This window comes from Apodemus sylvaticus, chromosome 7 (genome assembly GCF_947179515.1).
Source record: "Apodemus sylvaticus chromosome 7, mApoSyl1.1, whole genome shotgun sequence".
NCBI lineage: Eukaryota > Metazoa > Chordata > Mammalia > Rodentia > Muridae > Apodemus > Apodemus sylvaticus.
Genome location: NC_067478.1, coordinates 45,326,122 through 45,344,689, shown reverse-complemented (window position 1 = coordinate 45,344,689; position 18,568 = coordinate 45,326,122).

The window sequence follows — 18,568 nt, the reverse complement described above, 5'->3', positions numbered from 1 at the left end:
TGGCTCTTCTCCAGCTATTTAGAAATTCTGGGGCAGGGTATTTGCCCAGCCAAGTACTCCACTCATGACTTAACATGGGAGGGGGTGAGGCAGTAGAGAGAGTCTATCTTAACCAGAAACAAGATGCTGTCTTCTAATCCAGTTCCACTCAGTGAAACTTATAGTTCATCCCAGTCTGATGTGTGTCTTTCTCAAATGGTTTATGAGCTGAAAAGAAAAAAAGGTATAAGTAATACTCTCTGGACTCCAAAATGAGAACCCCTAACCTTATTGAAAATATATTAAAGCAATATAATAAGAAGAACTAGACAAAATCACATTATACAGGGGAATTGCCAGATGTGGGGTAAGTGCCTTAGATCATGGCAGAGCCAGGTAAACCTCTATGAATTTGAGGTCATCATGACTTATGTAGTGAGTATTAGCCAGAGCTACATAGTAAGACCCTATGGGACACTATTGTTCCCTAACTCAAAAGGATAAAGAAGAGAGCTGAAGGTAGAGTATTTGAACAAACAATAATTTAAATGACTGGTCTTCCCACTGCCATTGGCACCAGGGAGCCGGGAGACTCCACAGCCTTCTGTACACAGCCCACCAGGAGAAAGTGATCTCCCAGCAGCAGTGCTTTCACTTCTGAGCTCAGAGGTAAGATCTCCACCCTTCTCTCTGGAGGGAAACAGCCAGGAGCACACAGGGCATATGATCAGTGGAGCCACTGAGACAGAGGTCTTCAGGCTACCATTTGTACCAGGGAGCAAGGCGTCTCCAAAACCTTCTGTGCACAGACCCTGCCAGAAGAGAGGTGGTCTCCCAGGAGAGGAGGCTTACAGGCCCAAAGGAGGGACAACCTCCAGCCAGAGACAGCAAGACCAACTAGCACCAGAGATAACCAGATGGTGAAAGGCAAGCACAAGAACCCTACCAACAGAAACCAATGCTACTGCTACTTGGCAACATCAGAACACAGTTCTTCCACCACAGCAAGTCCCAGATACCCCAACACACCAGAAAAGCAAGAGCTGTATTTAAAATTGTCCTCATGATGCTGATAGAGGACTTCAAGAAGGATTTAAATGACTCCCTTAAAGAAATACAGGAGAACACTGGTCAACAGGTAAAAGCCCTTAAAGAGGAAACACAAAAATCCCTTAAAGAAATACAGGAGAATATGGGTCAACAGGCAGAAGCCCTTAAAGAGGAAACACAAAAATCCCTTAAAGAATTATAAGAAAACACAAACAATCAAGTGAAGAAACTGAACAAAACAATCTAGGATCTAAAAGTGGAAGTAGAAACAATAAAGAAATCACAAAATGAGACATCTCTTTAGATAGAAAACCTTGGAAAGAATTCAGGAGTCACAGATGCAAGCATCAACAACAGAATACAAGAGATAGAAGAAAGAATCTCAGAAGATACCATAGAAAACATTGACTCAACCGTCAAAGAAAATGCAAAATGCATAAAGCTTATAACCCAAAACATCCAGAAAATCCAGGACCCAATGAGAAGACCAAACCTAAGGATTATAGGTATAATAGAGAGTGAAGATTTCCAACTTAAAGGGCCAGTAAATATCTTCAACAAAATTATAGAAGAAAACTTCCCTAACCTAAAGGAAAAGATGGCCATGAACATACAAGAAGCCTACAGAACTCCAAACAAACTGGACCAGAGCAGAAAGTCCTCCCAGCACTTAGCAATCAAAACACCAAATGCACTAAACAAAGAAAGAATATTAAAAGCAGTAAGGGAAAAAGGGCAAGTAACTTATAAAAGCAGACCTACCAGAATTACATCAGACTTCTCACCAGAGATGATGAATCTAGAAGATCCTGGACAGATCTCATATAGACCCTAAGAGAACACAAATGCCAGCCCAGGCTACTATACCCAGCAAAACTCTCAATCACCATAGATGGAGAAACCAAGATATTCCATGATAAAACCGAATTTACACAATATCTGTCCACAAATCCAGCCCTACAAAGGATAATAGATAGAAAATGCCAACACAAGGAGGGAAACTATACCCTAGAAAAAACAAAAAAGTAATCTTCTACCAACAAACCCAAAAGAAGATAACCACACAAACATAAAAATAACATCAAAAATATCAGAAAGCAACAATCACTATTCTTTAATATCTCTTAACATCAATGGACTCAATTCCCCAATAAAAAGACATAGACTAACAAATATTTTTCATGTAAATCTTCAATTTTATCAGAAAATGTTTGTAATTCCTTTCATTTAGTAATGTTTTTTATGTTAGTAATGTTTAGTATGTCTACCATTTCACCTGCATAATCTTCAATTTTAACATGTTTTTCTATACATTTCTTCTATTTTATCAGAAAGGTTTTCTATGTAAATCTCTGATTTTGTCATAAAATGTTTTTAATTCCACCTTCAATTAATTTAGAAAGGTTTTTTAATGTCTACCATTTTATCTGTATAGTTGTCCATGAAATAGTCAATTTAAATGAGTTTTTCTATATATTTCTTGAATTTTATCAGAAATACTTTTATATAAATCTTCAATTTTACCTGAAAATGTTTATAATTTCACTTTTAATCAACTTAGAATTATTTTTATGCCTACCATTTTATCTGTATAATTTTCCATGATAATCTTCAATTTTAACATGTTTTTCTATATATTTCTTCAATTTTACCAGAAATATTTTTCATGTAAATCTTCATCTTTATCAGAAGATGTTTATTATTCCACTTTCAATCAATCTAGGAATACTTTTATGCCTACCATTATTATATCTATATAAAAATTGCCATGATAATCTTCAATTTTAACATGTTTTTCTACATTTTTCTACAATTTTATCAGAAATATTTTCCATGTACATCTTCAATTCTATCATACAATGTTTCTACTTCCTTTTTCTTTTTCTTTTTTTTTTTTTTTTTTGGACACAATAGCAGGTTTAGCTTACTCAAGTTTTGTTTATTTGTTTGTTTGGGACTCTCCCAACAGTAGCACTGAAAAATATGCTTTATGGTACAGCCTATTATATAAACACTTATATATGACAAAAATCTATTTCATGAAATATTTTTCATATAAGAGTCAATCTGACCTTTTCAAATCAATGTTCACTTTCATAGTATTACTTATAATCACCTCACCGCACATGGCTTTCCCATACTCAGTATGACTCAGTAGGAGTCAGTTATATCACATACAATCTTAATTGTATAGTCTTGTGAGTAGACATCTCATAAGACCCTCTGCACTGGAGGGAGAGGCATGAAGACAATTAGCATTCATATTATGAACTTAACATAGTTGCTAAGGCTGTTCAGTTTTGCAAACCATAGTATGAATCAGACCTTTCTCATTCGTTTATAGTTGTCTGATTTCCACCCATCCTAACTGTAAGAGTCCAGTATCTCCCTTAAGCGTTCCTCTCTCCTTCCATACATATAAGCTTATAAAGGAAGATATTCTTTGTCACATTAATTACCCAGGAGTGCTGACATAGTCGAGGAGGAGAGGAAATAACTTGTGAGTCATCGCAGGCCTACAATAAGTCTCATCTCCAGTCAGGGACTTTCTTAAGTGGCTCTTCTGGGTTAGGGCAGCCCCTGAGCATGTCTCCTGAGTCTGGGTCCTGCCAGAGGCCTTGGGTATGTAGAGCTCTGTGGACTGAGGGAGGTTGAGTAGACATAGTCAGTGTAGAGGAGGCCCTAAAATCACGTGAAGGGTCCCATCATTCTATTTTGCTATCAAAGGAGCTAAGGCTGATAGGGTTTAATAAGAGAAATCACACAGCTATTAAGCTCCCAAACCTCCCACTTCACTCCACTCTGTAACCTGTGCTTTTAACTGGTGGGGCATTTGGAGGCAGGCCCACCTTTCCCATGGTTCCAGGTTCAAGTCAGCATAGAGCGCATGCTGGATATCACTCATCTGTTGCAAGGTTTCCTTGGAGCATGGATCCAGTAGACTTGATGCGTTTTCTAGTCCTGGAGCCTCTCCAAAAGGAATCCATTTTGATTTTTTCTTTCTTTCTAAGAATGTTGAAGCTTATAGTGATTCTGAATGGAACACCGTGGTGAAAAAAAAAATCTTCCCCTTTTAACTCAAAATTGTGCTTTTCTCTCTGTCTCTCTCTCTCTCTCTCTCTCTCTCTCTCTCTCTCTCTCTCTCTCTTGCAGATGCCGTTCTTATGAAGACTGCTGTGGCTCCAGGTGCTGTCTGCGGGCCCTCTCCATACAGAAGCTCTGGTATTTTTGTTAGGTTTCTTGATCTGGAAAGTTCTTGCATCAGCATTGAGCAATTTCTTAGCCATTTTTTAAGATGGTGTTGGAGCTGATTGTCTTGAGGAATCAGAGTCAGCAGACTGATATTTATGACAAAGTTTCTGCTGCCTAAAAGTCTTTCCACATCTGTGTCTACCACATCTTAGCTTTCAAGACAGTCACCCTCAACAGAGGAATGGATACAAGAAATGTGGTGCATTTACGCAATGGAGTACTATTCAGCTATTAAAAACAATGAATTCATGAAATTTTTAGGCAAATGGATAGAACTAGACAATATCATCCTGAGGAAGGTAACCCAATCACAAAAGAATACACATGGTATGCACTCACTGATAAGTGAATATTAGCCCAGAAGCTTGGAATACCCAAGACACAATTCACATATCAAACAAAGCTCAAGAAGAAGGAAGAACAAAGTATGGATACTCTGGTCCTTCTTAGAAAGGGGAACAAAATACACACAGGAGGAGATACAGAGACAAAGTGTGGAGCAGAGACTGAGGGAAAGACTATCTAGAGACTGCCCCCCTAGGAATCCATCCCATATACAGTTACAAAACCCAGACACTCTTGTGGATGCCAACATGTGCTTGCTGACAGGAGCCTGATATAGCTGTCACCTGGGATCTGCCAGTGCATGACAAATACAGAGGAGGACACTCTCAGCCAACCATTGAACTGAGCTCAGGGTCCCCAGTGGAGGAGCTAGAGAAAGGACCCAAGGAGCTGAAGAGGTTTGCAGCCCCATAGGAGGAACAACAATATTAACCAACCAGTACCCCCCCCAGAGCTCCCAGGGATTAAACCACCAACCAAAGAGTACACATGGAGGAACCCATGGCTCCAGATGCATATGCAGCAGAGGATGGTCTTGTTGGACATCAAAGGGAGGAGAGGTCCTTGGTCCTGAGAAGGCTTGATGCCCCAGTGTAGGGGAATGCCAGGATAGGGAAGCAAGAGTGGGTGGATTGGTGAACAGGGGGAGGGAGGATGTGTTAGGGGATTTTCAGGGGGGGTCCAGGAAAGGGGAAAACATTTGAAATGTAAATAAAGAATATATCTAATAAAAAAAAGTACAAAGAAAGAAATGCCAACAAAATCTTTTGTGGGTGACCGGAACACAGGCACTAGCCAAAGGTATAGAGGGAAAGGGGATTAGATACTGGAAAGCACACTAAACTTCCCTAAAGTGGAAAGATATATATAGGCAAAGAAAAATGCACAAAATGGAAAGATTTTTTTAAAAAAAAACTGCTGACGCAAGAGTGCATAAAGTTACAGTGTGGAGCAAAAATCAAACTTATCTGAATAGCAATAAATGCCAAGTCACTTAATTTATACATCAAAAGTGCTTTTCAGACTGGATCACAAAACAAGGCTAAAAATAAGCAGAACTCAAATATACTTCACAATAAAAACAAGACCAAGATCTTAATAGGAAAGGTGAAATTCAACCCTCAAAGCATAAATGGTCCACAAAAAATAAAGACATTCTTAAAGCTAATGGTCCAGTTCACAGCGAGGATGTAATTATAAATCTTTTATGCATCAAATACCTCTTCAGCATATTGTATGAAGTACAAAGGACAGCAGCTACAATAGAAATAGAAACATCTCTTATTACACAATCCATCCCATTAGGCCTGAGTGAACAAGTACATAATCGTATTGCTACACATACACACACACACACACACACACACACACACACAAAGTACTTGAAAAACAACTGGACAACTTGCTCGTGATTAAAATTCTTAAATAAAATGAGAAAATATAGTTGTTTAACATGAGGAAAACTAAATCTATCTCAGACCCCAAGTTAGAGTCACTTTTAAAGGGAAAACAGTTCATGTGCCCCTATTAAAATGATGCATGACACAGTTTTGAACAACTTCAGCACTGTTTCAAAGCCCTGGGGCAAGAAGCCAATAATGCACTTGCCAAAGGAAGTACAGGTGGCGCACTATGGGAATAAGGATTTAAAATGATCATTATCAAGATGTTTATATAGCCCAAAACCTCAAAAATTAATTTTTACATACAGAAGCAGTGGTTGTGTCAAAGATTCTATGACAGAAAATGGTGTGTTTATTAGCAATGAAACATAAAAACGGGCATGGGGGTATAGCTCAGTGGTAGAACACTCAATATTCAAAAGCCTCTGGGAGCCATCCGCAGCAACACAAAACACAAAAGACGCCTGAGAATAAACGTACCAAGAAATATGCAAACACCAGGCACAAACAATCCAACCAACCCTTACAACATTAGTGAACTTTATAGAGGAACTTCACAGGCCAAATCCTCAGAAACGCAAGGCAACATTACAGATGTATCAATGCTATTTTAATAAAAATACCCCAGGAGATGGAAAGATGACTGAACAGTTAAGACTGCTGGCTGCTCTTCCAGGTGTCCTGGGCTTCAGAAGCATCAGAATCATGGAGGCTCACAACCAGCTGTGACTCCTGTCCCGGGAGATCTGACACCCTCTTCTGGCCTCCATGGGCATTGCACATATGTGGTCCACAGTCATAATATGCAGACAAAACACCCATACACATACTAGATAGATAGACAGATATAGATAGATAGATAGATAGATAGATAGATAGATAGATAGATAGATAGATAGATAGATAGATAGATAGATATGATAGATAGATAGATAGGCAGACAGACAGACATAGAGATAGATTGATAAATTCATAGATAATTGGTGATAGATGATAGATAATATATAGATAGCTGAATGAGTGAATAAATAAATGAACAAATGTTTAATATCCCCAAGGGTTTTTTCCAAGTTAAACATTTTTAGCTAAGTATGGAATGTAGCTTAGCTTAAGTGTCTGCTTAGTGTGCAAAGGGGCCTAGGTTTGACCCTCAGCACTGAGGAGGGTTAAAGTGTAAATGTTTGCCTAGCATGGGGATGCACGCCTGTAATACCAGCACTTGGGGGTTGGAGGCATTGGGGATTACAAGGTCTGGCCCAGTCAGAGCTCCTTTAAAAAGACTTTTGAAAACAAGAGCAAATGAAACTTCTAAGGTCTTTAAAGCATAAAAGTGTGTGTGTGTGTGTGTGTGTGTGTGTGTGTGTGTACACTGACAAACTTTAGATGCATAATGAAGTTAGAGTCTAGGACTGAGACTCATTAAGATGAGTTGCATAGTTTCCAGCAGAGACAAGGTAACAGTCAGCACATGGATAGGCACAAAACAAATAGAACAGAATGGGAATCTGAAATGGTTTGTATTGTGTATAATAATTTTGTGTGTTATAAAGATGGAATTCCAAAATGCATTGTATCAAATTTTCAAGTAATAATTAAGTTTTATATTTCAAAAGTTGGAATTCAAATCCAACTCCAAATTTGACCTTTTTGTTTTCTTTTGTTTTGTTTTGTTTTTTTGTTGTGTGAGAAATTGAACCTAGACCCTAGAGCAGACCAAACCCTCAAATGGACTTTTAAGAAATAAGAAATAGTGTCAGAGCCCAGCAGTGGTAGTACATGGCTTTAATCCCGGCACTTGGGAGGCAGAAGCAGTTGGATTTCTGAGTTTGAGGCCAGCCTGGTCTACAGAGTGAGTAGCCAGGGCTACACAAAGAAACCCTGTCTTGGGAAACAGAATTAGAGAGAGACAGAAAAAGAGTGAGAGAAAGAGAGAGACACAGAGAGACAGAGACAGACAGAGACAGAGACAGAGAGAAGAAAGGAAGAGAAATATAAAAAGAAAAGAAAAGGTGTCAGTATAGTTTCATAGCCATTTAGAAAAAAAATTAGTCACTTCTGGAGAAAGTGAAATAGAATTGTTTTGAGTCTAGAATAATTAATAATAAATTACAGATAAAACTTTAAGAGTAAACATGATGTAGTAAAAAAAATCAAAAGATGAGAATAAATATAGGGATTTTTTTATTTACATTTATTAACATGTCAGCCTTTGTGCTGTTTGCTTGTATTTTGGGTTCTTTTTTTAATGTCTGTGTATGTTTTCCATGCGTTTGTGTGTGTGCATGCAATGCCTGCAGAGACCAGAAGAGGGAGGAGGGATGCTGTGGAACTGAAGTCACAGCTGGTTGTACGCCCTCCAGTGTGGGTGTCGGTTCTCTATGAGCGCAGCCCACACAGCTCCAGCCTCAAATGGGGGAGGGGGGTCCCAAGTCACATCACATAGGGGTAAGGTGGTAACACATCTGAAAAGAGAGATCAATAACCTGGTAACAGAAAGGATTTGAACCTGCAGTTGTAAAATAATAAGTAGTAGTTCCTAACATCTCACTTGAAGTGAAGAAAATGCAAGCTTTCTCAACAGCACGGAAATGTCTCTGAGTCAAAGTGTGCTAGTGACTGTGCGAATGATACAATCCTGGAGGGTGATATCCTACTAACTGCTAACCAGCGAGGTCCCACTCCTGGGGATCTGACCCACAAAACGTAGCCATGTGGAGCTGATGTTCTTACCCAAGCGGTGAAGTGTCCGTCATAGCAGTAAACACCTCCAAGAGCAGACTGGCCATTGGCTCTGGTATGTTTATATACATGCAATGTCATGACATTTTTTGTTGTTGTTGTTGTTGTTTATGAAGATGCTGTCTATGTAAAGATAGGAAAAGCTCATTGGGTTGGCTTCCTGGGGCTGCCTTAGCAAACTGCTGTAACTGGGGTGGCTTTGAAACACAGAAATGGACACTGCAATATGAGTAAAGACTTTGTGTGCTTGAATGGCTAAGGAAAAGGAAGGGAAATCTTTTTTTTCATTAATCATTCCATTCTTTTACATCTCACATGGTATCCCCCTTCTTGGTTACCCCTCCACAACGCCCCCATCCCATTTGCCCCCTCCCGCCTCCCTTTTGTCTATGGAGGTGCTCCCCCACCCACTCACCCACTCACCTCTCCAGTATCCCCCTACACTGGGGCATCAAACCTCTACAGGACCAAGGGCCTCCCCTCGCCCTCCCACTGATGTCCAACAAGGCCATCCTCTGCTACATATGTATCATTTATTTATTTGTTTGTTTGTCTGTTTATTTACTGAATATAATCTTCATTTACATTTCAAATGCTAAAACCTTTTCCGGTTTCCCCCCTCCCCCAAGGCCCCCCAATCCCTCCTCCCACCCCCTGCCTCCAAGTATATGCCTATCCACCCACACATAAGTATCTTAGCCATTCAAGTGTACAAAGTATTCACTCATATTGCGGTGTCCATTATATTATTATAGATATATGCATCTTGCTCCTGTTCTGGATTATTCTCCCCTTGCGTCTGTTGCTCCACACTGCATCCCAACACATGCTGCTAAATCAGACGCTCTACAGGCATCGTTCACCCCCTCATCTTCAGGCCAGAAATTCAAATATTGCTTCCACCAGTTTACAAGGCTGAGCACTGAGATTGAGGCAGATACCCATGTGAGATGCTCAGTATGTGCTTGCAGACAGAATGACTCCAGTTTTTACATACGAGCATTAAAGACTCTGGGATGAAATGCCTGTAGGGTTAAGCCCTGGTTCTACCTCTCGTTAACAGCAGGATAAAAAGTGCGTTCTTGAAATATTTTTAAGTCTTAGGGTCCTTGTCAACATATTTCTTTAAAATATGGACACCTGGATGGTTCATTTCAAATGTCGAGACAAAGTCTGTACTCATCAACTCTGTGTGTCTCTGATTACCAGATGATTTTGCTCTTGAGGCTTTTCTTAGATAATTTATAGTACACATTCTGTCAAATTCTACTCAATCCAAAATTCCTAAATTCACTATGAAATCCACATAAAAATATCTTGGCTTTAAAAGGTTCTGTGTGAGTTCAAAGGGCACAATATACCTGCATACAATTATTTATGAAGCTCATCAGCATGTGTGACTGCTGTAACATGCTGCTGGAGAAATGGCTCATCAGTTAAGAGGCGCTGGCTGCTCTGCCAGAGGACCCAGGTTGGGTTCCCAGCACCCGCAGAACAGCTCTCACCTGCCTGGAACTCCAGCGCCAGCTGAACCTACGCCCTCTTCTGGCTTCTAAGGCACCTGAGGTTCACATGGTGCATCAAGATACCAAAAGGCAAAGCAACAGTATATATAATAAATATTTTTAAATGTTTCTTTAAAACATGGAAATGTATGTACCTAGAGTTGCGGCGATTTGAAGCTTTAATCGGGGTGTTCGTGTGGTCACATGCTTTCTGAGAGCCCTGGAAAGGATCTGGTTGGGCTCCTGTCTTGCTTGGTCCATTATAGTCCTCAGTATCCCTTGGGCTGTGAACATGATAGTCTTTCTCTTATCATCGCAGGGCATCTTTTATCACATTAGGAAAAAGTGGTTGGGAGTACAGGGGAGAACTTGGTGGGGGGAGGGGAGGACTCATGGGCCATATGTACATTTATGAGATTCTCAAACAATATTCTTTTTTTAAAAAGGAAATCAGTGTTTGCTTAAAGAGCCATGAGTAATTTAGACGAGCCCAACCACCACAGTGAGGACGGCACCCACCACAGTGAGGACGGCACCCACCACAGGGAGGACGGCACCCACCACAGTGAGGATGGTACCCACCACAGCGAGGACGGTACCCACCACAGCGAGGACGGCACCCACCACAGTGAGGACGGCACCCACCACAGGGAGAACGGCACCCACCACAGTCAGGGCAGTACCGATAAGCCTACATACATCCCAGCATACAAGCTAGCTTTGACTAAAGACAGTAGTCCATAGCGCTTCCGTTTGCATCTGTTATGGAAGGATTCTTAGGAAATCAGTAGGAAGACGTTCCTTACACACAGGGGATTTTTGCGACTCAGATTAGGAGCTGTAGGGAATAAGCAAGCACAGCAAGTCTTTTCACGTTATCCCGTGTTCTGAACCACAGACTGCACTGGTCCATAGATTTCTGTAAGAGGGCGACATAGGGAGATCTGTGGTCCTGACATGGGGAAAACGAGGATCACTGGAGCAAGACACAGCCAGGAGACAGACAGGCAGAGGCCCTCCGAGCAGCTCTTCAGGTGGGTCGGTAGAATGAGAGGTTCACTTCACCTCCTCTCCCTTTGCCAACAGCCGGCGTCTACCAGAGCTACAGGGAACAGCTTCAACTGTGTAATTCAGGTATTATTTTTGAAATTTTGTGTACAAATGAGGAATTCTTTTTTATTTCACTTTTTATCCATTCTTTGTAAATTTCATATCATGTACCCCAATCCCACTCATCTTCCTGGCTCCTTACCTGCCCTCTGCCCTTGCACACACACACACACACACACACACACACAGCCAAAGGGGAAAATCTTGTAGAAGCTGTAGTGTGTCCGTGTGTCCTACAGTGTACCCTTTTGCTCACACTTCTTTGCTTTCAAACGTGGACTGCAATGCGCGGTTGGTCTGGTTGGACGCCTCTGGCTTTCACTACATTCTCAATGCTGGATCCTCACTGAGACTCACCTTGGTATCCTGCTGTTGCCTTGTGTCCTGGAGCTCCTGCAGCTTTGGACCTGTAGGCCTGGCAGCTTCACACACTCCAGCCACTCATATTTGGGGGTAGAAGTTGGTGTGGGCCAAAGTCCCGGATCTGGGTCTGGGTGACACGTGAGCTGGTCAGCCCACCAGCTCTCCCACACCCACACCACCAGGGCAAGCTCTCCGGCACTCCAGCCGCCAGCTCACCCAATGCTGCAGCTGCAAGGGGCAGAGCCAGCTCTCCCGCTCGTATACCCTTGGGCCAGCTCACCTGCACCTGTGATGGTAGGGCCAGCTCTACTGCATTGCCTAGACAAGGCGCAGGCCCCAATCTCTGGAGTGTAACAGCTGGTGAGGGGCAGAGACAGCTCTCCTGCCTGCCATAGGTGATGAGGAGCAACAGGGTGGGTGAGGAGGACATCTCTCCCTCACCCACTACACTCCATGGCAGACGAGTTGTGGAGTCAGTCAGCTCTCACATGCCCACCCACTGAGGGCCAGCTCATGCCCTCCTCACCACTTCTGTTGTGCTGCCCAAGTGAGGTGCAGTACCACAGCTGGTGAAGGGAAGGGTCAGCTCTCCTGCTCTCCTGAGGAATTATTTTTAAGGAAACCATTTTTAAAGGTACAAGCTAATGGACACAATCATTTCAGTGTTATTACAACCCTGTTTCAACTCATGTGTTTTGCACACTAAATAACCTTGTGCAGATTCCTGACTATAGATGCCAAATGTGTATAATAAAGCCCTAAATCAACATCTCTGCTGTAGATTTGCCTTCTGTTTGCTGCCTGCACATGTCTGTATGCATGTTCAATGACTCAATACATTTAAGGCAGAGGGGCACATGCCTATAACATCAGCACGCAGAGCATCAGCGGTCAAGAACCCAAGGCCAGCTCCAGCTATAAAAAAAGATCTTGAATTAAACATAACAAAATGTACCAAAACAAAAAGGTGAATTAAAATGAAACTATGTCACTTCATCTCAAATCTGCTCCTCTAACAGTCCTTATGGCTGCTCCTGTCACTGTAACCGAAAGCCTCTCCCTCCCTCCCCCTCATCCAATTGATTACCGAGAGCTGTCAATGCTGTCTCATAAATAACTCTACTATTCATTTATGTAGTGGATTCCCACTGACTCTTTCATTACATCTTATCTGCGATTCCTGAGTTGTGCAATCCATCTTCTGCATTAGTATGGAACTGATGGTTGCAAAATGAAAATCGATGTCACAGAGACATTTAAAATTCCTCTTATGGTTTCTAGTGCTTGTGTTATATACAATAGAAGTCCTGCAAGCACTTGCTAAATGAAAAAAAAAAACCAAATTAACAAGTGCATCATAGACAGGGAATAGACACAGTTACTGACATCTTCAAATTTATTAGCCATAAAATAATTGTTAGAACACCACCCAAAAAAAGCTATTTGTCAGTCCTTAACCTCAAAAGCAACTGTCCATATGGAGTCAATTACAATAGATGGATTTCTATTTTTCTTTGTAAGAGTCTTGATTTTATTTTGCTAAATCAACCAGGGACCATGATTGCAATTTGTATGAAATTTTGGAATCAAATACACCAGTAAATAATAACAATCATAATAACCACAGTGGGATTTCTGTGGAGCACACACACAATGGATAGAGAGTCTCCCAGTAGTGATTTAAATTCAGAATTCTTTCAGCTTCAAATCCATGGACACTGAGCTCTCCCTAAAATAGATGACTAATTCTCAGCCACTAAATTATTATTCCGTACACATTCTTCCTGCGCATACCTAAATACATTTCTGTGATGCTAAAAGCATTCGGAGTTGGATAGCACTCATCTTGCTATAAATTTAAATGCAACCTGACCTGTATTTCTATGAATGATAAAAATGCTACTTGGGCAATCTAGCTTGTGCAGTTAATCAGGAGAATTGTGACTTTAAGAGTATCCTAGCAACATGTCTGCAGCTAAGGAACACCCAACTGACACTGCCCATGGATTTAATTATGCCGCTGGACTCCATCAAACTTTCTAGTTCATCAAAAGGATACTTAAAAACAGAAACAGAAATTAAGCTACAACTGAAATGGCTGGGGAAGGGGAGAACTGCGTATGTAAATGAGGTCACAAGAGCATGTTTCTGAGCAGGCAGAAGAGTCAGAGAAAATGAACAAAGTTCTGAGTACAGTGGAAGGACCAGAACCAAGACATTAATTACTTAGGAGACTGCTGGTCCCCAGGCAAAAGTTGTACTGAGGTAATCACAGTTTTAGAAATATGTTCAAAACGTATAACAGTGCTACAATTTCACTGCCTTGCCCAATGTACATTTTCTGGAGACACATCAGAAATCACCAGGAATAGTTATTTCTACCATCATAACCGCTACCTCATCTTCATTGTATTTTTTTTTAACATGTCTCCATATTTGATACAATAACAAATTCCACATAAACAAATTTCACAAAAACAGGTCTGTTTAAGATGAAATGGTTTGTTTGTTTGACTTGTAGTAAGCCAGGAAGCCAATGAAAGACATGTGGAGATTCGCATTGCAAACAAAATCCTACCTCATAAAAACCCAGAGGAAACTGACCATTTTATTAGTTAGCTGTGCAGACACACCATGACCACAGCCACTCTTATAAAGTGAAACATTTAATTGGGGGTGGCTTACTGTTCCAGAAATTTAGTCCATTAATCCATTATCATCACGGTGGCAACCATGACCATGTTGTGTCCAGGTAGACAATGATGCTGGAGATATCTACGTCTGGATCCACAGGCAGCAAGGAAGTGAGACACACTGGGCATGGCTTGACCATCTGAGACCTCGAAGTCTGTCCCAGTGACTCCTTCCTCCAACCACACCTCCTAATACTGCCACTCCCTATGGGCCTATAAGGGCCATTTTTCTATCAAACTATCACAACCATGAATGACACAGCATCTTCCCAGGTACTCAAGGATGCACAAGAGTTCAAGTAGTTAGTTCTATTTTACTTTTACATAAACCATCTTCGTCATGCAGATTAATCCTTTTAAAATTTTTAGTGTTTCTTAAGCTGTAGTCACAGGTTTTATAACTGTATCTTGCACAAAACACACATGTGCACAGCACAGATATGTATATACAACACACACATGCCATTTTCTAAACCTTCAGAAAAAAGAACAACCTAAATTTATTGAGACCTGTTAGCTTAAAGAATTGTGTGTTCATACAGAATATCAAACTTAAGTCACTAATTAGAGGAGATACTATGCATTTCCAAGTTTTTCCCCCTTTTTTTCTGGAAATCTGAGGCTCACAGGATATAATAGAGGTGTACTGGCTGGTTTTGTGTGATGACTTGACATAGGCTGCAGTTATCACAGAGAAAGGAGCTTCAGTTGAGGAAATGCCTCCATAAGATCCAGCTATAAGGCATTTTCTAAATTAGTGATCAAGGAGGGGAGGGCCCATTGTGGGTGGGGCCATCCCTGGGCTGGCAGTCTTGGGTTCTATAAGAAAGCAAGCTGAACAAACCAGGGGAAGCAAGCCAGTAAGGAACATCCCTCCATGGCCTCTGCATCAGCTCCTGCTTCCTGACCTGATTGAGTTTCAGTACTGACTTCCTTTGGTGATAAACAGCAATGTGGAAATGTAAGCTGAATAAACCCTTTCCTCCCCAACTTGCTTCCTGGTCATGATGTTTGTGCAGGAATAGAAACCCTAAGATAAGAGGAATGCTGTATGAATTGCCCAATTGTTTTGGTTCTCTCTCTCTCTCTCTCTCTCTCTCTCTCACACACACACACACACACACACACACACACACACACACACACTTTTTCAAATTTTCTGATATAGTAGCCAGAAAACTGACAGTAACAGACCACAACTAGTTGTAGCCATTAAAAAGATGATAATTTCTGGGCTGGGGAGATGGCTCAGCAGGTAAAAAGCACTTGCTATACAAACCTAGTGATCTGAATTTGGACCTTCAGAACCCACATAAAAGCTGGATGCAGTAAAGTAAGTGCCTGTAATCTTGGCACATTACAGGAAGACAGGTGACAGAGACAGAGACTTTCCAGAGGCGGCTGGGCCAGCTAACCTCAGCAAGGGAACTATATCTCAAAGTAGAAAAGCCAGGCTCATCGCCCTAAGGATCTAAGCAGTCATGTAGCCTTATCTCCATCGATAAACATCACCCCCCCCCCCTCACACACACACACAATTCTGAGATAGTTTCTTTCTAGAGAACATGCAGTGTGAGGTGCAGAGTCCCCGTATCTGGTCTGTACACTGGCATTACAAGCTCCAAGCACCAGATTTGAGTTTGCAAAACACTGCCGCCATTCCTGTACATAAAAGAACACCTCCTTTCCTTATGAAAACGGTTCTCAAACGCCAGCTGTATCTATCAGGATGCCCTCAAGGGCTCATTCAAATAAAGATTCACTCTGATGCTGTCTCCACACAGGAGGCGTAGAGCATAGCTGTCAACAGGTATCTTTGCCTAGCTTCCATATGTTTCAGCAGTTCTGGGGAGACATGAAAATTACTGCCGGGAGCTTAAAGCAGATCGATCTAAATGTTGCTCAGTTTGTTCAAGAGAAAACCAGTGTCCTGGCCAGAGAAACTATGCCCTGCCTAGGATGAGGCATGCTTAGATATCTACAGAAAACTAAGTCTTGAGGGTCATGGACCTTACTGTTCTATACAAATGCCCTGGACACAACACACAACTGACCATTTCCCAGGTCGGTGCTTTTTGGGTCTATTGATTTTACATCCTTTTGGAAATTATTTTAAGTGGCATGCAGGTTTGTACTCATTATTTTAAGGACTCCCCCTGTCCCAAATATTACCCATAGCTCATAGATTAGAAGCACATAGTTCCAGGCATCCATCACCGATTGTATAGGAACTCTTGATTTCCTGTATCAGGGTAAAAATCAGATATAACAATGCCCTGTTACATAGATTGTATGAAAAAAATGTACCTAGTCAGAATCAATTCCCCACTGCATAGGACACAGGACACAGGACACAGATCAGTTAGTGGAGTCAGGTAGCTCTCTTTAGCCCTGTAATTCAGGGCATCCCCAACACTGCCGCCTGCCTGGGTGTCATTGTCTAGCAGAGTCCAGCACAGAGAGTGAACATATCCCTGCATTACATGGGCAATGACCCTTCTGCCAGTTTGTAGGCATTTTAGGGAGATGGTGCCAGCTGAAGGGGGCACTGTGCTCTGCTTGAGGCACACAGGCAATCCTCTGGCTTCTGATTTCTCTGTGAGTATGGCGGAGAAGCAAACCTCTGTGCAAACTCACTTCTCCCACAGCCATAGGCTGTTCCTTCACAGAACAGCCGTCTCTGGAGGGCCGCCTTCTCTGGAGGGCCGCCTTCTCTGGAGGGCAAGTGTCAAGGAGGGCAAGAGCCATCTCACGTGAAGATGGCTAAGAACGTGCCTACCTTTTCAAATGTTCGTACCAACAGCCTCGGCTATTTAAAAGATATTTGGATGGCAATGAATGCTTTGCATATGAAAGTAGTGGTATGCGTGTGTGTGTGTGTGTGTGTGTGTGTGTGTGTGTGTGTGTGTGTGTGTGTTTGTGTGTGTGTGTAAGCCAGATGTTGACATAAGGTATCTTCCTTGATCATTCTTTTGCTAAACCTAAGCCCATCTATTTGATTAGGTTGGTCTAGCTCGCTCGCTCACTCGCTCGCTCGCCCCAGGGATCCCCTTCTCTCCACCCCCTCTGCACAGGCAACAGGCAGACAATCGCTTTGCTTTATCCCTTTAGTTATCTCTCCAGCCCACATGCGTATCTCTTAAATACAGAGTCGACAATACTATCCCTCTTGTGACATGCCTCCATCTACTGTTTTCTTCTCCTAAAAACATACCACTTCAATTGATTCTCATAAGCATGTAAAGATATAATCAGTCCAATTTCACATATACGGAACTTGAAGACAAATTATTTGATGAAAATTGTAATTTGTAAGCAGTCAAGTCTAACCTAGTTCCTGACCTCAAAAGCCAAATGTGTTTCTATCCTGTTTTGGCTCATTTCTAATTTTTATTTTGTGTTATGGACTGACTTAATATATTCATAAATGTAGAGACATATGCCAGAAATAAACATTAATTTTTTAAACAATTAAATTTTTTTATTCTTTGAGAATTTAAGACACACATACAAAGGTCTTTGTTTGTTTTTTTACCACATTCACCGTTTCTCCCATACACAACTCCCCTCAGATCTACCCCCTCCCAACTTCATGTCTTTTAAGAAAAATCAACTCCAGTTTGTGTAGCCCATCTACTCATGGGTATTGGGTTGGGCCAACCACTGGATCTGAGTGAACCTACCAGAGGCTGCACTCTTAAAGAAAACTGACTCTCCCCAGCAGCCACCAACTGTCCAAAGTGCTTCATCAGTGGAAACGTGCCTTCCCCATTCCTAACCTTGTCCTGAGCAGGGTAAGAGCAGAGAGTCCATCCTTCCCTGATTAAGGCAACCAGCACAGAGAGTGGGCATATCACTGCAAAACATGGGCAATGACTCTTCTGCCAGTTTGTAGACATTTTAGGGAGATAATGCCAGCTGAAGGAATCACGTAGGTTTGAAGCTATCAACTTATTCTTACCAAAAGATTACCTGAAAACAAGACAAAGCAAAAGTAATCGATTTTGTAGAAGCCATTTTTATAGAGTTCTGATGCACAATGGTTTTTCATTTGCTTGCTTGTTTGGTTTTACTTCTTATGTTGGGAGTACTGAGTGCAATATTCTACTTATGAAACCTGGGAATGCGC